This window comes from Lepeophtheirus salmonis, chromosome 14 (assembly GCF_016086655.4).
Source record: "Lepeophtheirus salmonis chromosome 14, UVic_Lsal_1.4, whole genome shotgun sequence".
In the NCBI taxonomy this organism is placed as follows: Eukaryota; Metazoa; Arthropoda; class Copepoda; order Siphonostomatoida; family Caligidae; genus Lepeophtheirus; species Lepeophtheirus salmonis.
In genome coordinates this window covers 27,156,339-27,176,178 of record NC_052144.2, presented here as the reverse complement: position 1 = coordinate 27,176,178, position 19,840 = coordinate 27,156,339, and the positions used below count along the sequence as shown (strand labels likewise).

General features: G+C 30.3%; 1 protein-coding gene and 1 long non-coding RNA gene across 7 annotated transcripts in view; one reads left to right on the top strand and one right to left on the bottom strand.

Annotated features, from left to right (window-relative positions):
* The window catches only part of rsh (Rap GTPase activating protein radish), a 223,403-nt gene that overhangs the window by 67,697 nt on the left and 135,866 nt on the right, over positions 1-19,840 (bottom strand). The window lies entirely within an intron of this gene.
* LOC121129219 (uncharacterized) lies at positions 294-18,239 on the top strand. 2 transcript variants are annotated; one of them, XR_011783468.1, is made up of 3 exons: positions 294-433; positions 775-821; positions 18,104-18,239. It is a non-coding gene; the product is annotated as an uncharacterized lncRNA (long non-coding RNA). The 2 variants fall into 2 exon arrangements; XR_005868371.2 differs by lacking the exon at positions 18,104-18,239 and having other exon boundaries at positions 775-899.

Below are 19,840 nucleotides of genomic sequence, written 5' to 3'. Positions count from 1 at the left end.
CCAGAAGACGTTCGGTCTCATCTTTTATCTCCATGGTCGAGAGCCCGGAAGTATCAACCATCATGTCGACTACTCTTTTTATCCTTGCGGAAGATGATAGCCCATATCGGACTAATATGGATTTCTTCGCTCCCTCATAAGTGAGATTCTCCTCACTAATAGGAATAATATTGAAAACCTCACCCGGCAATGCTGACGCCATAAGACTATATTTAACTTTTGTATGACAAATCCCCCTCAACGCAAAACCATGTTCAATTCTCCGGAACTAGTCTTCAACATCCGAATAACAGAACCTAGGAAGGTGGAGCTCCGCAACGGCCATTGCTAAATTCGCCTCTTCCGTTTTAATCGACCATGTTTGTTTTTGGGGAGACACAAGTGGTGAAGTTTGCTTTCGGGGCATTTTTCGAATAACGTCGGAGTCACCAATGTAAAGTATTTAAAGTTCAAATATCTACTGATTATATTCTAGATAAATAATAATAATAACAAGAAGGAAAAGAAGAAGTAATGAAGTTTGATCAAATCAAACTTCAACATATATATATATATAATCATCTCTCAGAAAATTTTAATTTATATAATATTTCTACTACATATATATCTACTAATCCTTGCATATCATGGTTTAACGACCATCTGTTTTAATTATGACTTTCGAAAAGTAATCGAATTTTTTTAGTATATATTTGGCGGAATGACCTAACATACAAATTTACATTTTAAATTGTTCTAAGATGCTGATGTTTCTGTTTTCTCCCCTCTTATCAGGGTTGTAAAAGTTTAATGGGGGAAATCGAATTCGTACTTGTTGAGGTGTGAGTAATATATAAATAATTATTGAATAATAATATCATAACTGAAACAAATTTTTATAAAAAGTAACTGCCAAGTGATTTGAGATCTTTTTTTGTTTATTTTTGATACAATTGTTGCAAAGTACAATGAAAGTAAGGACGTGTGAAATGGTTTTATTTAAAAAAAAATCTAAAATACCTATATATGTTTGATATTTTTAGTTGTAGTTATTGATAGAGGGTCTCATTTTCAGCTAAAATGCTTATTTATGTTATTATAATGCAATTCCTCCAAGAAATGCATATTATAATAATTTTATGTATTGTATATATATACATATATGATATGAATATAGATAATAAAAATATATTCATATGCAATAAAAATTCTTCTGAGTGACCCTTGGGAGGGGAATACTATCACGTATATTTATGTACAATATTGTTATGAGGCAGTGGATTTCTCACTGAGAAAAATTTAATATATAATCTTCCATCATCTTATTCGAAAAGTGTATAACTTTTAGAAACTGTTTCAATATATGTACAATAATGTAAAACTTTTTTAATAACCTCATATCCTTAGTAATTTTTAAGTAAGATGAATGTACAATTTATATAATATTGATTATGAAAGTAGTTTAAGCAAAAACGTCACCCATAAAATGATTTCAAAATGATTTTTTTAGCTTATATAAAATATTTCTGTTGGTATATAAATAACATTGTAATTATTTTAATAAAACTTTAATAATCACATAATACAAAATAAAATACAAATCTTTTGACCCTTTAAGTATCATAATTAGTTATAATATAGTCATCAAATAAAAATAATCTCAGCAATTAGCCAACCTTTTTACAATAGGATCTCTACGAATCCAGTATCAATTTAATACATTGAAATATTCAGCGCAGGCAGAATAATATTATATTTAAACTTTTTGGTCAACTCTCTATGACCTACCTATATTAAATCAGTGACACACTTTTATTCATTTTTCCAAGCACATAATTGAGCCTAGTAATATTATAAAATATCGAATGGGTGAGAGGTAAAAATGTTAACTTGACTTCAAATCAATCTTGATTATTTTAGGGTAAATATTTTAAAATACTAGGTTGTGTTTCTTAAAGGTTGGACTGTTCCAGTTAATAAATAATAAAATAAAACTTGCAAAATTCAAAAAAGTATGGATGCGAAGAATACGTGGGTGTCTGATTTTTTCCACGGCCGAGTAGATCATTAATGTCGTAGGGTGCTCCCAGAGTCTTATTTTTTCAAGATTAAAGGAATGGTGGCATCAGGTAAGAGCTTTGAAAAGTCCCCTAGTAGAGGTAGACGGCTGAAAATAGGGATCCTGGAAGACGTGGAAACCACGATCACTCCGACTAAGTCGGTGGGACAGCATACATAGACTCAATGTCTGTTATTGGACTGTGTGGAGGTATAGGGAGGATTCGGGGAAGGTGTATTATTTATAACGACATGGTAACTACTTTCAACAGCAACCAAGGCCAACCGGATCATATTTTGTTACTCAACTTCAAATGTATATTTTAGGTATTTTTATTCCATTTTTTTTCCAAAAAAAGTATTGAATAAATATACTTATACACTACATATATTTTTAAGGTTTTTTAATCTTTAAGTTTTTGAATTTGATTTAAATTAAACGTTTCTTCAATATTGAAAATTATTGCAGTAAATAAATCACTCATAACTACTAATTTGATAATTTCAGTAATAAAAACTAAAACCATTTCAATCTCCAGTTAACAAAAATTATATCAATGTAAAGTTAGAATTATTGGTATCGCTAAGATTTTCCTACCCGTCTTTTACAGATATAGAGCTGAAATCCAAAACTTTAAGTAGTATTTAATAACAATTTAAACACCGTTATTTTTAACTACCAGTTTATATTATGCTTTTAAACGACAGCTGGAACAAAAATATACAAATTTTGTTATTATTCCGTGTCCATACGTGTAAAAATGTCGGAGAAACATAAAAAAGACAACGTGGGTGGGATTTCTTCTGGTGTCAGTGTCCAGAAGGCTGCAAATACCGTATTTATTTCCATCTGGACTGCTTAGAGCATCAAGTAATTAATTATAACCCCATGCAGCCAACAAGGACAAAAACATCTATATAAATAATATGCCTCACTTCTGGCTGGCCTCCATGTGGCCATACTACACCTTGACAACCCCCCATGACTTTGAAGTTTTTAGTGTCTAAGAGACGAATCTCTGCCACACTTTGGATTCAGTCCGAGTTACCATGAAGACAGTGTGTTACGCGCACACGGTCTTAATCGACAAGTACTGCTAATTTGTTTTTCTGCGTTCCAATGTTGATATTGCTTTTGAAGGATGATATATTGAATTAATTAAAACAGATAAATATAGTATTTCACAAATTGGTTTTCAACTCAATTTTTTTGGTTCTATAAGAATCACGTTATTCGTAATTTTGTCATGCTACTATAAGTTTTGGGTCTCCTGTCTATGTAAGTGTTCAATATGGTTAAAGGTTATCCTAAAGTAAATATTGAGTAATTTTACCATTAATTGGAACAAAGAGCTATGTTGTCCATGTAAAAAAATGTTTATTTTATTACTTTTAAGGATATACAAAGCAAATATTTGGAATGAAGAAGTTGAGATTGTACATGATGTTAATACATATACCCATCTACAAACAAAATAATAGATAACATATGGTGATAAATAAGTTTATGATGTTTGTTCAGAATCCGTTCAGGCGTTTGAATCATATTATCTCTAACTTTTCTTTCGGTTTTTACGAAAATGTTTTGCTACATTATTTAGTCATTCATCACTTTCAATATATATACCTATAATATTAGGTATATGTATAAGTCCTAGAAATCATGACTTTGGATGTACATGAGTGATTACGGTATGGGAGAACTTTTTATGTATCTATGCTTTAATTTCCTATTTATATTTGCTTTGATGTCGGAAACAAAAAATTGGAAGAGTTTATTTTTTTTAAAGTTCACAAATACTTGAGCCTCCTAAAAATGTGTAAGCTACTCCACTGGACCCTCAATAGTTTTTTAAATGATAAAGGGTCCTCTAAATTTTTTACAAAAAATAAATGATAATAGTAGAAATTAGGGCATCAGAAAATATAGAATATTTAAACCACCAAACGTAAACTTTTGTGCCCGAAATTATTGTGCAGCACGAATGTCAAGTTTCAGTATTTCGAAATATGAAGACTTTTAAACATACCAAACTTATTGAGTAAGAATCAATAAGATGTTATTAAATAATGTAAAAAACTGTATTGTTAAACTTATTTTCCTTTGAAAATGTTTAATTTCTTTTTTGACACTATAATTCTTGATCAAAGGATTTTAAAAATTTCAGCTCTTAATTTTGACAAATTTTTGGTTCAAAATAATAAATTCAAATCCACATTAATGAGGAAATAGGCTTCCAAGAAACAGCCACTATTTAGTAAATGAAACCTTCATTATTCGTTCTTTACATAGATTAATTTGATATAAAAAGAATTGAAAACCCGTGGCGTATTTTTTTTTTTTAATTGAAAACCCATAAAATATGGTGACTTTTTAACTTTTAAATTGCATTTTATCAAGATTGGATGACTGCACGTAAAATATAACCACATATTTTTATTTAGAATTAAATTTTTCCCAACAACTTTCATCTTGGTTACTACTTTTTTTTCTTATGCAAAAGTTGTTTCAAACCTAAAAAAGGTTTGAAATATTTCCAAAACTCAAATCGAAAGAGTTTCAAGACTATTTAATCTGTATAGGTAGTTTTGGAAGATTTTCTTGTTGTTGAATTGTAAATTTTTTATATGATAGGTTCTTACTATGTACTGAAAAGATGCTTAAACATAATTAAACAGTGTTATTTATATGGAATGTAGACAATAAATTCACTATTTCCATCAATCAAATTGTATTATATACAAATGTTTACCTTATATTATGCATTTAAAATCCATTTTATGAAGTTTGTTCACGATTATTTTGTACTTTTTGAAGTAATATATTAAATATAGGCCCCTAACATGGTGTTGTTTTTAGTGTATCTTACAAAAAGTAAAAATGCTATATTATCACAAGAACAACGTGTTCCTCAAATTCTGTATCACAGCCTTATGAAAACTCATGCTGTATTTTTTATATGCATTTGATTTTTGTATATATATTTGTCTTTTAGAAAAGATATGAACATTTAATGCAAATTGTTGCTTACTAATCCATGATTAATTTTGATTTTATATAACAAATAGTGCAAATTGTATCACGAACAGATTTAGTCCCTTTTTTCTCATTTTTTTTTAGAGAAAAGATTGAGAAATATAAAATTGTTCAAGATCATATCGTACTATCACTTATAGCACCTTGATTCATTTATAAAAGTAATCTATAGATTTGTGAATTTACATTTTTAGTGAGCTTGTGGAGATTCCAAGTTTATATACGAAAGGGAAAACGAATACCTTAATAACTTTTTATTAGAAAAGTATAATGAAAAATGTTTCTGTAAAAAGTTTTAGAAATCAATATTGGCAAGAATTATTCAATATAGACACTTCCAACTTCTATTACAGCCTCCAAACGAGGTCAGAACTTGGTGAAGGTTGCCAGAATATAATAGGCGGACAGGTTGGCCTATTGCTTCTTAATGTTGGCATTGAGCTCCTGCACATTTATGTATGATGTCTTCTCAGCCTTACTCTCTAAGACGCACCATCTCATTGTCCATGTTGCCGAATACCTCCTTGATGGAGTCCATCAGGCTGGCCTTGGTGCTATGGTGATGTCTCTCGACATAGCCCCAGACAAAATAGTCCAAAGGATTAAGGTCGGGAGAGTTAGGAGGCCACAAATCCTTGGTTACGACGTCATAACAGTTCCTTGGGTGCCCTCTTTAAGATGGCATCAACATCCCAGGTGTCCTCTAGCTTCTTACGGATACGCTGAACAGTCCGTAAATTCACTCCTAAGGTTGAAACAATCGTTGAATTGGAGATTTCACCTCCATTATTAACCAATGCCATGACTACGGCGGACCTCGAAAGCTCCTCGTTCCACTTATAGCTCTTTATTTCAACATATGATGACGGCATGATGCTAACTGAACTGCGTATCGTCAGCTGATAAGAATAGCTTTCCTATTTGGTAACCGGTTTTTTATTTGATAATGTCGTTATCAAGGTTTAAAGTAGGCGACAATTTGATCCCCGCTCCCTGTATATAAACTTTTAAGAAAGGGGTTACTTTTATCCGTTGAATAAAGAGTTTTTTTGCATTATCATCAAAGGTGACGGTTCCTCAAAATGATTCACGTATAAGTGCCTTAAAAAATATCCACCATTTTTGACTTATGCATTGGAACTGTGTATGAAATTGACAAGGTGATTCGGGATTATATGGATTCGGAAGACATTATATAATGGTTTATAGGTTCAGGTCGGAAGAAAATGTTCGGTTTAGAAGATACAATTTTTGAGATTTAACTGTCCGAAAAAAATGTCAATATTGATCGTCATCACAACCACAAAAATGAATAATGGTCTTCAAAATAAAGAAGATAAGTCCCTGGCTATCTTTCTAAAATAGAATGGTCCCTGAAGTAATATTGTTATATGGAAAAGTTTTTTCCCTATATTTCTTTAAGGTGAGAGCTAAAATTGGAGCTGGGGAGTCCGATAGTACCTTGTCAATTTTGTTGTTTTACCCTGAAATCGGGCCAATAACCTCAAAAGAAACTATATATTGCAAAAAAATGATTCCCTTTGTCACACTGTCGTTAAAACATTTGAATTATTATGCCACCAATTCTAAACTTATTGGTACAAGTCAAAGTGGCCTACCTCAAACCCAAACATTGACCCCGATGACTAATATTGGTGGCGAGTAGTGAAAAGTAGGTCCAACAACACCAGATAGACAAAAGTCGAGACCCTAAAATCATCCATTCGTGATGCTTGGTCCAACTGTACAAAAACAGAAATTATCCAGGTATGCCAAAGTTTCGACCTCATATTAGGCCGTTGTAAAGCCAATACAATTATATAAAATGTATATACTATTTATATATATTTTTTTAAAGTTTCAATTTGGTGATTTTTTATGCCAAACTTTAAAAATGTTAAATTTTGCATCTTTTTCTGTCAATTCTGTAGAGTTAATTTAGGCGTACAATGATCTAGAAAAATGTCAGGAATTAATTTACTTATAGTATTGTACATTTTCAGGGATTAGTCAAAATAAAGTTAAAGTATTATATTCTAAGTGTTCATTTAATGTCAAAAAGATTTCCTTTAAATAAATATATATCTCCTTTTTATTTAATTATGTAAGTTTGAAGAACTAAAAAAAAGATTTTTTTTAAGTGACAAAGAAACTTCAATTGAGTAATATTGAAATAAAGATGACAAATATAAATAGATTTGTACTTATTTATTGCTGACTCAACTTTTATTCATTCATGACATAGATAAGAGTAGAAAAATGAAGAATAAATTTTTATATACATCTGTATTTTAGAGGGACCCTAATCTCAAAAAAAAATAAAAGTAAGAATTCAAAAAACTTACTTTTTGAAAAAATACTGGGTGGGGACACAAAATTACGAAAAATGTAATTTTTATGGAATCAATCAAGAATACAAATCCACTCTAAACCAGTTACTGATATGTTTAAATAAAATACACAGAAGTCTAAAGCCATTGATTTTGCTATATTAAACTCTAAGGTATTAATTGCTGGAAGGTTTACATCCTATGAGCCAATATACCTTCCCAAAATTAAATCAATTTTTATGGCATCCGCTGCCAGATATACTACCCTTTCCTTGAAAATCCCCAATGCTGATGACACGTCCTGAATCCTGGCGGCAAAGATGTAAAATTCTATACATCAGTATCCCTCCAGCATAAGAAGCTACTAAAGACAATCCTCACACGTTTTAGAATTTCTAACCTGGTCTCTTGATTTCCAGATTTTATTTTGGTTTCAATTATTTTTATATAGTATCAGTTATCAATGTGTTTTATTAATGATGTTTTTTTACTTAATATTATTGATGTGCTTCATTTTTTTTAAATTTTAAATCAATGACATTTAACTTCCCCCACTAGAATACACTGACTGCTTGAAATGGGCTATATTGTGTTTTATTTCTAAACTGGTCTATGTCATAGAAATTTTCGAAATTTTTATATGAAGCAATTACTTTAAACTAAAATGTTTATTTATGTATATTTATTTATGTAATTGCTTTGTACATATAAAAGGACCGTGAATAAAAATAAATATATATATATATATTTGGCTTTGTTTTTTATCCGATATATCCTTCTTCATAAGGAATAACAGCCTTGACACGCCGGTCAACAACCCTTGTTGATGAATCCCGCGTAAGTACCATGCTGTCATAATGATATCTCAGAGTGGATCCAAATTTAGATGAGAGGTACAGCATACACTCTTTTCTAAGACTCCACAAACTGCAAAGTCCAGGGAGTTGACATCAGGGGGGAAGGAGGGCAACATGGAGAAATACTAGACGTTGGTCATATTTTTTGGTAGATGGAAATACCACGGGCCTTCTTCCACTCTCTAACAGGAAGAAATTGCACACGTGTTACTATTTTTGCTGCTGTTCCTACAAACATTTTTACACATAGAGACGAGAGATAAAAAAAATAGTTTATTTTGGTCTCAGCTTTCTTTAGAGAGCATAATAAAGTCTTGTGATTAAAAATAACGCTGATATGTTTGTTTATGCTACAGCAAATTTTTAGTTAAGCTCTGTATATTTTTTAAAGACAAGTAGGAAAGGTTTAGCTTTACCAATAATTCTTTAAGTTTAAGTTTAAATAGATGCACACATAATTTAAGTATAAAAATACGCAATGCTAATTTGCAAAAAATGCTATCGCGATTTCTTACCCACAGTTGAAAATATTCAATTATAAGTCTGTAATTATATTGACAAAATGTATTTTCTTTCCATTTTTAAAATGTTATTAGAAAAAAACTGATCTGTAAGATATTAATCGAGAAATCGTCCATTTTTACAAACATGCTTTAATCCTTTTCTACTTTTTATTAATGTTTCATGTAGATGGTGCCATTGTAGTTTTAGAATATACATATTATTAATTTTCGCTTCATTTTTTCAAGAATAAATGTAATTTTTTACTTTACTCTTCAATGAAACTTTTAAAATTAAACAACTCCGTAAATATTTAATATAATTTTACGAAACTTTGGAATAACATATAAATTTTGTTGATACCTTGTAATATATGTATAAAAGTATTAACCTAAATAGGAATATCATTTCGTAGTAATTCATTAATATAAATTAATAAATAATAATAGTAATAAATTACTTCATTTTATATATATTATATTACATTAATTCCTGTATACATATTATCGTAAGGACTTATGAAAGAATGATATAATTTTTCCCTCTTGCTCACAATTATTTTTCTAATGCAATTTAGAAGAACTCGGTTAATCTTTGATAGACATCCTAACTTATACCAATCCCTACAATTACAAATAAGATAATTAAACTCCTAATAAGTACTAATTACTTCCCAGAAACAAATAACATCCTACCTACTAAAATTCATTCGTAAGACAAAAAAAATCCCCCACAATTCTTATTTGATTGATTTTTTCAGTTTAACCTTTAATTTTCTGTTAAATAATTCAATAAACAAGCAACTTAAGGTTGAGTGAACATATTTTGAAATTAAGTATAATTAAGTCAATTATTTGAAGAATTGTAAGAAGTAATGAAGGTTGCTAGGAACAACAGTTCAGAAAATAGTCTCTCTTAGCCAAAATATCAAAAAAATAATTCTACTGCAAGAATTATCGTGTTAATATGTGTTTAGGGATAAATATTAAAGGATTTCAGCAGCGGAAATACCAGACTTTACTTGTTTTACAATTGTTTCAATTCTTTCAGTTTCAATAACCTTTATATAATTATGTCGAAGAAGTTGTTAGTAAATTATTTATCACTAGAATAAGGATAAAAATTGAGTTTTATGAAATAAATTAATAGAATAATGGTTATTATTAAATGTTAAAATAAAATAATTTTATTTTTGTAGCAATTATGGATCTTAGGTTCATAGTATTGCAACATTTTGAAAAAAATTACAAAATGTGTCAACATTTCGTAATTTTTTCTTTCTTGGGATATGTTTCTTAAGCTCAAACCGTTGCAAAAAAAAAATGAAGATTATTTTATTTGTTTAACTTATTTTTAATTCATGGGAGAAAGAATTAACTTAAAAAAATTAATTCATTTAATACATATAATCAATATATACAAATTAAATACATTATATTTGAAACATATTTAAATTGTGATTAATATCCTTGAATTAAGATATTAATAACCTATTACAAGTATTAAAATGCTTTAAAGGCCAAAGCTAGTATTATTGCAAAGATTAACAGCCATTTTCGTCTTTTATGGCTGATATAAAAATAATACAAATTGTTGGATTGTTTATCTTATAGTGCTCAATTATCAGATTAAATTAGAAAATCTTTTTTTGTGTTGTTTCTTTTTTATTGTTCAGAATTTTTAAAGAAAGAAAAGAAAAAAAACAGTAAGTTTTTCAAAGATTTAGATCTGTTTTAACTTGATACTATTATTCATAAACTTTTAATCCTCAACAGTGACATAATAAGTAGTAGATGAAAAAATACTAAAGTACTGCAATCAAAAATGATTTATTATAACTGCAGGTTATAAAAATAGTAAAAACTCCACCTGATTATTAGGTAATGAATAATGGTGTTATTTATAATGAGTTTGTATAATGTTTATCGATAAATCAGTTTCATTCAAAATAAGGTGTTTTTTTTTTTAGAATAATGATATATCACTTCAGGATTGATTTATACTCCATAAAAGTCCTTTGTATTATGGAAGCGAAATTTAGAACAATCACGGATCTTGTCTAACGATGAACGGATATACAGTATGATTGGCTACCATTTAATCTGCTGATAGATGTACATATATTATTTTTCTAATAAATATTAGGTACAGCTTAAACAAGCACATTGAATATCACCAATACGCATAAATGAAAAAATATAATCATGGAAGATGAAGCGGTTTTTTAAATTCTATGTGAATAAATAGGTTTTTATTTAATTTTCCAAAGCTGTTATCCATATTCTTTTATTATTGAAGATAGAGCTGATAAGATTAGAGTAATCACTAATAACTCTTTGTTGTGGAGTTATATTTATAAGTTCTTATTGGACTCAAAGTAGAAACAAGGATTCGCTATCCGAGTAATTCCTGCCTATATCGTAACGGAGTGGGGCTTGTATTTATTTCCGCCATCTAATTGCTTCTCTCAGTTAATTTAATAAGACATCAAGAAAGATATGCCGCTCTTCTATAAAATATTCTTCAAGTGGTCAGGTCGAACATGTTCATTCATGGTTTGTTTTTTATTTATCATAGCAACAGTTCATCATACTATTTTTAACCTGTTATAAAATAGCCCTGTGCAGTGTCTCAGTTAGTTACTTTCTAGCTTCTAGAAGAGGATGATACAAGTCACTTCACATACTGCCTTATCCTTAACTTGTGTTTTTCTCTTGCAGAGACACTTTTTAGTTTGTTGTGTAATTTATTATCCATTCTGTTATTGTGGTCGATTAATAAGTGCAAACGTAATGTATACATCTCAAACATACATAGTAAATTCTTCATTCATTTTGTAAGTAAATTTTTACGTCTCAATCAATTATGTCAGTAAATTTTGAGTGCCATAAAAAACTTATTACACATTAGAAAAGTTGGGGTCGGTCCTATAAACTTTTTTTGGAAACAAAGTTTTAATATGTTGAGCAGATCTAAACTTCAAAACTGTAAAAAAAAATTCACTTTGAAGAATAAGAAAAAAAAAGATTCTTGTTTGATATGGATACTTTCCTTCCAAACCCGGGAAATAGGGATAAATAGGGGAATCCCGGACATATTAATTTCTTTCGAAGGTTTTATAATTTGGGTGGATTATGATATTTCTTGTTTGTGGTCTGATTTTGTTGTTGACTTTGTAAGTAGAAAGTACAACACCACTTGCTTGTTTTTCATTTTTTCCTCCATAAATGAAGTCACCTACTAGGCCATGGCTATCTGGATTAGCTTATCATAATTTGGATCACATTGACAGAGAAACTCTTCGCGTAGACGTCTATTATTTGTACCCGTGTTCAAGCATAGGGTCTTCAAATAGTCTTCATCTATAGTACGTAGCTCTGCTTCTTATCCTTGTAGTCTATGACGGAGATGCCAGTCTGATATCTTTTCTAACCGCTTTTGATGACATTGAAAGAAGCCATTCCGTTGCGTAAAGAAGGAAATTGCCTGAAGATTTTTTTTTATATTTCATCTAAATATCGTCCGATGTCCATTACTGAAGTGCTTATAGTTGTTGTGAATGATGATATACTTTGTAATTTTAAATCTATACAACTTTTTAATTATCCCTGTTACTCTGCTTTGTTCATTTGCCCCATCTTAATTGTTCAATTGTAGACCTTGTTACCTGTCCACCAGTGTCGAGTATTTGGTTTCTGAGACATGTTAAATTTATCTGCAGCTGTTATCTAAGCATCAAGGATCATGTTTAATATAACAAAATTAGCTCCGCACATGGGTAGTGCAGTTGAACTACTAGGCTTAAAAAATATGTTAAATTCCTTGGCAAGGGCGCAAAAAAAAAAAAATTTAACTAATTAGATTCTGGAATCTCGTGAAATATAATTGATATGTTTGCCAACGATGTCACATTGACGTTAGAAGCCAGATCTGAGGGTCAATTAACAAAACAAATGAAAGTGATTTGAAATTATTTCATATTTGATAGTCAACTATAAAAAACCCTTTGTGCTTACTCTTGGAAAATCGAGCCTTTGTAATGATAATCAAATTGACAGTTGCTTAATTAAGGACACTGAGGAAATATTTGAAATTATTTAGGATACAAAAGGTGCCTGTTATTTAAACTGGACATTCTGAAAAAGTAAGCGGGTTCTTCTATTTATCAATGGAGAAGTTTCAATCTTCAAAAGAGGATTGACCTCGATAATTTCCTAATTATTCCTAATATACTCTATAAGGCCACAGCTATTCCCTTTCCTCGCTGAGAAGGCAATTGAAGAAGAAGATTGTTGGGTGAATAAGTTATTTCACTGGAGCTACTTACTTGCTCTGAAAGACTTAACATATACTAAGAAGTGGGTTAGCTAATGGCCATGCAGTCCAGAATTATAGCAAAAGTATATCAAGAAAAAATATTTATTGTTTTATCAAAGAAAGCGGAAACAGAATGGCGTTATTACATTTCCTCTACCCCAATTTGTAATTGGTTGATGTTAGAAACTGACTTGAGTAATAATATGATTCTAATGTATTCCCCATTCATAGAATCTAATCATCGAATTATTTAGAAGGTCCCTCAGAATTTCACATCTTTCTCAACACTTGACATTGTGCGTCAGAATTGTGAAAAATGTTTTTGTTTAAAAATAAGGTAGACCAACAAAAGCTAGAATTTGGGCCTGTATCAAGATTTATTTTTTCAATTCATAATATTTTTTATGGCTCAGTGTCCAGTAACAGAAAATTTACCTTCCCACATAAAAGAGCCTGTACCGTGCTACTTGCTAATGAATTATTCGTATCAAACATAAGCAGAATATATGAGCTACTAGATTTGTACAATGAATGGATATATTTCAAACTTCATCAAGCTGCATTTATTTTGAGGCTCCCTAAAAGGATTTTGGTAAACTGTTTAATTCGACAATTCATGCTTTTGCCAGTTACCCAACTCTCAAAATTGTAAGAAAGTTCATCATACTGAATGTTCCAATTATTAAAGAAAAATTTGTGACGACTTTATTGTTATTTCGACTCTCTTTGCAAAGCTTTAATGCTAAAAATCGAGTATTTAAACAAGCAATTTATATCTTGAAAAGCTTGATTGTAGAAAATGTAAATATTGCATGATTGCATTTGTATGAAAAAAATTCACAGTTGACACAGTCAGCAACTCCTACATCCTTCCGTACATCGCCAAACCCCCAAAAGACGCCCTTCCCGATTTAAAATTCACTGGGTGTTCTAAACACCCAGTGAATTACATGATATTCGGTGTCATTGGTTCAGATGGTGAAGTGCTTCCACCTCTTTGGATAAAAGTGAACTTGAAGGCCAATGGATATAAAATTATCTTAGCTACGAAGGTGCTTCCCGCCGTCAAAGCAACTTACAGCATTGCACATTGGGGATGGACACAGGATGGAGCACTGTGCCAGACTTACAAGATCACCCAAATTTATTTGACAAAGAAATAAGGGGCGGACGGATTTTGGTCCAAGGAGATGCGGCCACCCAACTACCCACTTGACTACTAAGTATGGAGCGCCGTAGAGAGTAAGGACAACATCCATAGCGTGGAGGTCATGAAGGCCAAGGTGTAGGAGGAATGGTCTTACATTCTGGCAGACTCCCACAGGAAATTATATCCTAAGTTTCGATCCCGCCTTGAATTTTTGAAAAATAATAGACATTAAAATATCGTACATCTCCCTTTCAATATATTTTTTTTTTTGTATCATTAATATTAAGACAAGTTTTCTCTTTGTTTCCTATAAGTAAAAAGTGTACAAGGACTTATGACGCATACAGTAGAGCACATCAGGGTCCAAAATCTAAAAAAAGTAGTGATTGCTACTGGAGCAAAAAAATATTCATCCTTTTTAATCAAGATTCCTAATATTTGTTTAACTTATGCTTAACTTAATTTATGCTCAGTTTTGTAGTCAGTATGTGTACAAAATTCACCCTTCATTGATTTTAAATGGTTAGAAACGAACCCGAACAAATGAATCGGTTTAGTGATTTGATTATCGTAAGGGCGGCGAAGGCTCTCTTTTGTTGCTTCCTTTTAATTGTTCCTCCGATTCCATCCACTGGCACTTTGCCATTACTAGTGGCTAGGATATCCCACCCAGCAGGGATATGAAAATCCACTTAATGACATATCAGGTTTAAATTTTTTCTACATTTTTTGTATTGACCTGCACAACAGTCGGAAAAGTAATACATTTTTTTTATAAATCCGAACGTGCCTTCAAATATCCTATTATTTTTTGCTGGAACAAATGTACTGAAAAGACATCATGACAGTTATAGTCGGAAATAACTGGGAATGAGTCAGGGCAAAGATTTTTTTTCTTGTTTTTTGTAATAAAAGTTCCAGGGGTGTATTGTCGACAGTGAGTAAACTATAGAAGCTATAATGTGACGGTCAGAGTGATATTCAGTTATATCCAGCATTATCGATCCCATGATCATAAGCTTTACACTTTGGCGAGTAGTACAAACACATATACTGTGTGCCCCACTTGCACCATTAAGAACGCATTCTAAAGGTCGGAGAGAAGCAAATTTACTATCCTTAAAATTACAAAGGAGTTCCCACAAATTTATTCAAAATTAATCACTTTATATCAATCTATATAATAATATACTTTATAACTAAATTTGAAAGACGAATGAGTCAATATGTAATGAACAAAAAATGCAAATATATATCAACAAGAAAATACAAGTACTCTCTTAATTTCAACACATGTGTTCCAATAAATTATTAAATTCACGATATACATCGAACCAGATCATAATCAAACAGGATAAGACTAGGAAAACCCACTGAAGTACGTGTATTTGTTACAATTATACAAGTTGGAAAAGTTTCAGTAGACTTATATGTATTACAAAACTTGTATAGATAATATATTTATCTCATTTTTTTAGTAAATAAGACAGAATTTACTAGTATGGGGATTTTGACCTTTTCCAGTTATAGGCCTGATTAAAGATGATTCCATTGAGATCCCACTCTAATTTTTTGCACTTTGCACCCATATAGAATATTAGTAGGATAAACTTCTTACAAAAATTTGGCTGAATCATTTCTGAAGCATGGCTGGGGCCCTATTATTTATATTTTGCAATAATATTTTCATAATTTTTTTTGAGCATATGCTATTTTTGTATAAAATATAAATTGAAGCTCGTACTCTTAAAAAATTTTAATAAAAAATATAAAATCGACTTATTCTAAATGGAGTAATGACATACTCAAGTACAAAGGCCTTTCGAAGGCGTCAATACTTTGAGAGATTCTCAAACGGACCTCGCACCTCCACAAGTCTAAAATTTTAGACATATTGTTTCTTTGTTGGGATAAACATCCTGACCAAAATTTATCAAAATCGGTGATGGTGATGGCAGAAGGGTGTGTACATTTGACATGCAATTACTTGACTAAAATATACCTATATAGATATATTTTAGTCAAGTAATTTATATTTCTCAAAAATCAATATTATTTTTTATAGTGATAACTATTTTTTTTAGACCTAATTATAAATTAAAATGTTTATTCATACATGTTTTGAATGTAATCTACCGAGAATGAATAAATTTAAGGTAAAAAAAATTAAAAAGTTTTGTTAAAGATATATAAAGGGGTTTGACGTTGGAGTCCAGTGACTCACCTGCACAACCTGTGGTTTAGGGTGTATTTTGGAATACTAGAAGGGTTCCTGATTTTTAGGGCAACAAAGAAATTTACATTGTTTTCGGGCCCCGAATTTTATTTGCATATCCTGTGGGACGGGATGTATGATAGTATATTAGAATGGGTCCCTGATGCCCAAGAAAGTGATTGCGATGGAATTTTCTATATCATTCAATAGTTTGATGACCCGAATATAACATGTTTATTAATGGCAATGAAATTGAACACGATAAAATTGTTTTGCAATGAAATGATCATATTGCGTACCATAATGATCCTTCACGATTATAATACTCAAAAAAAATTTGCCCCACAATGATAATGTACATCACGATTTTAATAAGCAACTATATTAAACCAATGATTTGTCTTCAACCTTTCTCTATGATATATATATATTTCATATAACGACCACAGCAAGGCCATGATGTATTCACTACAGTTAGTTATTATTTTCTGTTTTGCTGAAGATGATTGAAACAATTTCTTTGTCCGACGAAGTGCAACAGTTCACTAGTATTCTTAATGCACCAAGGTACTTCAAAAAAATGTCAAAAGAACGCAAATTATTGTAATCTATTATATTTGCACACGATATCGATATATGGAATGAAATAAATTATTTTTTGTATCTTCAAAATATATGTATGTACGTTGTACAACTCTGAATAACAAAATCAATTTACGTATTTAGGGAAAATATATATCTAAGAATATATTAAGTAAATATAAACATATATTAGGGTGACACTGGTGAAAACAAATTCCTTAATTTTGAGGGATACATTTTTTCTTTCTTTTTTTTGGTACCATGTATAGACAAAATGAACAAATTTGTGCAACTTCTTTGAAACATATTGGAGTGAAATTTACAAATAGATATAACAAAATTTGTTAAAAATGTTGTAAAATTTAACATACACCACTAAGATTTTATTAAAAGGATGTAAAAAAAAAAGAAAAACCCATTGAGCACAGTCGATGAAGTAAATTTTGATATTTTTTGGTAATAAAATTTAATTTAAAAAAAACAACATAAATTTTCTAATTATTGTATCTTAATACCAAATATATATTTATCATAAAAAGGATTTAAGTCACGTTGAAAAACTCAATATGTGATTTTCTGAAACATACATTTTCTAATTATTGTATCTTAATACCAAATATATATTTATCGTGAAAAGGATTTAAGTCACGTTGAAAAACTCAATATGTGATTTTCTGGCTTTAATTACTTTTTGTCCAAAAGTTAATTGGTTTTAGGCTCAAATTCAGTATTAATATTGTGTTAATTAGATTTATACACAATAGCAAACATGTTTGTTTGAAAAAAGGCATATCGTCTTCACCCTACTGTACGTATGTACAATGTTGCCTATATTTTGAAGTAGTTATGTACAATTATATATATTGAATATAAAGAAGAGGAAAATAGATACGGTCTTTTCTTTATATAAATACATTCACAATGGTCAAAACTTTTTACATCATGAAAAACCCTTCATTATAACCTACATATGTCGTTATATGTTCTCTATTCTATAGTTTTGGTAAGCAAAGGGAAAATATCCCTTTGAGTACTAATATATTTATAATTTTTATTTTAACGATTGTTTTCTTATAGAATGAAGGTGTTACAGAGATCAAACTTGATGATTTAGATTCCTCAACGTTTTTCCTATCCACATTTCATTTCAAGAAGCATGACAGCATGTGTCAGATCTTCTGCATGCAAAAATCTCAACTTTAAATATTAGCCATATCATTCCCAGCTCCAAGGAGGTTTGTTGCAACTGTGAAGAAGCTTAAGTAGTCATCATGAAAGTTATCTGCATTTTATACTTCACTTAGACTAATAATAGACTATAATAAGGACGTTAGGACTCGATGATTTCATTGAAGGAGAATTGAGGGGGCTGGAGCCGTTTTGAACGATGGAGTTATAAATAATTGTTATGAGAACTGGGTCGAGGTCCTCTCTTCTATTCAGGCACGTGGTAATATTTACCGGTTAGTATTTATATGTTATATAATGTATATTCAAAGAGGGAAAGGAAGAGAAAATAATTATTATACGTAAACTCAACCTTTCATCTCTTTCATATGTATATTGAATTTAATGATGGTTTTTATTTATGTTATGTTTTCTTCTTTGGTGTTTTTAACCCTAGTCCCAAAATTTTTATCAACTCTAATATTGTGAATATTATGTTGAGAAGAATAAATGGCTCTATGATTAAAATAATCATGATAATAATTAAATGTTTGTAGGTAATGTGTAATTTGAGTTGTGTCATTAATCATTATTGTAGCCTATTTTTCTTCATATTCTTTGTGTTTTTTCTTTGTTAAAAATGACGATACTTTTTTTGTAAGAAAATAAAAGTTTAAGGAGTAGACTTAAACAGAGGCCTTATAGTGTGAGAACAAACAAATACGCACTGATGAGTTTATGAACGACAATCAAGACCAATCCAATGACAAACATACTAACCCTTGCTAAGGAACTCTAAGCTTCTTTGATGTGCACGAACTACCCAGAAGACAGTTATGTTTGGTATCAAAACTCCATTGAATTATACAGAAGACCATTGCTCCACAATTGGTGCATCCTGGAAATGGGTATTCTGGGATTCTTCATCACCTGACCTTTCGCCCTTTCACTATGTCTCTGTAGGACTCCTCACAAAAATGTGGCCTATCTCAAAACTACAGTTCATGTAGTCATTATTTCTTTAGACTTTGTCATTTATTCGTGGAAGAGTGTTGACTAAAGAGGGGAAGGAGCATTTCAAAAAATAAATTTTATATCTAAATTAATCTCTTGTAAAAAGAACTTTTGACTTTGTGCAGATTTATTAAACACAGTTAAATAGATGAATACTTTTGTAGCCTTATTGAGAGGAAGCCCTGTAGGACCCACCACGGTCATCTCATTGATTTAAAAACTTCGGAATGTCTGGAATGGGTTTCTATTGATTACGTTTAAATGTAAGATCATGTAGAAACTTATGACCTCGTCTGGGAGCATGAGTTGCTGCAAATTGTGGACAACTTGAACTTTTAAATTTCTTTGGAGTTGAAGTTTTGGATAACTTAATTAAAAAAAATTATATAGTGTCCAGTTTTTCCGTAATAATGCTCGTTAATTATATGGCGAATATTTTACTTTTTTGCTTTTAAACCCTGTAGATATAATCGAAGATAAATAAATTTTACATGATCTATTGATATTATATATAATTGATCAATAATTTAAACATTTAATTGAATTCTTTTATTAATATGAGTTCATATGAAAATAAAAATCATACAATAATCAAATCAGGAACACAGGTGGAAGAAAAATAAACTATAAAGC